This window comes from Penaeus vannamei, unplaced genomic scaffold, assembly GCF_042767895.1.
Source record: "Penaeus vannamei isolate JL-2024 unplaced genomic scaffold, ASM4276789v1 unanchor4806, whole genome shotgun sequence".
Lineage (NCBI taxonomy): Eukaryota > Metazoa > Arthropoda > Malacostraca > Decapoda > Penaeidae > Penaeus > Penaeus vannamei.
In genome coordinates, this window is record NW_027217785.1 from 12,501 (window position 1) to 13,683 (window position 1,183).

The following is a 1,183-nucleotide window of genomic DNA, read 5'->3' on the forward strand; positions in this document are numbered from 1 at the left end:
CATAAATGAACTGGGGATTTGCCCTTATTTAACCAAGAAGGTATCAGGTTTGGGCCATAATATTCATTTTTCCAGCACCGTAAGAGTATGAAACTATCCAAGACTCAATTTGAACCAAGTGACCTTCATGCGTCTTCCCAAGGATGCAGTATCCTCCAAAAATAATTAAAGGAAGATTTCTTTCATACAGTACTATCCATTTTATTTTTTGTAAATTTCATTTGGTTCAAGTTTTTAAACAGACCTCTCCTTATTAGGGGGTCTTTAAGCATAAATAAATGTAATTTATGTTTGCTTGCATTTATATTCGTAACTTATTGATTTTCATCTCTGTTGTACAGGGATATGATCCTGAAATGCTCTTGAGTAAACACATTGGCTCACTGGTATGTATACTACAGGAGGTGCGGAAGGCCAAATTATTGAAGACTCACAGTTTCAGACTTCTACAGTTACCCTACTAGGTCAAGATTTTGAGAAAAACAAAAACAGTGTCTTTCGTCGAGGAGAATGGAAAATGTAGATGTATATAAACAAGTAGCATATTTATGTTGGATTAGTAGATAGACAAAGTTGTAATAGTTACCCTTTATCAGATTCTAAATATGATCCTTGTAGGTATAATGCTCCTCAAATAAAATCAAAGGTTTTTATTTTCTGAAAAGATATATCTAGTTTGTTATTTCAGGATATATATATTATAAAAAAGAAAACTGATAAAGACTTAGGATTCCTCTTTATACAGAAGCTTTGTTATTTGCTTATATGTTTTGTATGTGAACAGTCCTATATTAAAGAGCTGAAAATCATGATTTAGAAAAGTTTGTTATAAAACTTCTTGTATTTTGTTTTGTATTGTTCAAATTCAAGTATCATTATTGATATAATGTATCATATATAGCCATTATTGAAAAATTGTATACTGCAGTTTAAAACAATCTGTTTTGGAGTTAAAATATAAAAATCATTGTAGAAAGCACTTCAAAATAGTTTCCTAATGTCATTCTTAGAGAGGCGAGACATTTTTCAGACATGGTGTATTTTGCTATATAGAGAAAATATACATTTTGTTAATGTGATGTTTTTTTACTATGATAAATTAGATGTAATTGGCAGCCTGCTTGAGAGAACATAAGTATTCAGATAGGACATATAAAGGTAGATAGATATTTATATGTACTGT

General features: G+C 30.2%; 1 long non-coding RNA gene across 1 annotated transcript in view; it reads left to right on the plus strand.

Annotated features, from left to right (window-relative positions):
* The window catches only part of LOC138861348 (uncharacterized), a 2,212-nt gene extending 1,135 nt beyond the window's left edge, over positions 1-1,077 (plus strand). The window contains exon 2 of the long non-coding RNA XR_011398484.1: positions 342-1,077. This is a non-coding gene — a long non-coding RNA (uncharacterized lncRNA). The remainder of the gene's footprint in view (positions 1-341) is intronic.
* Positions 1,078-1,183: the final 106 nt, after the last annotated feature.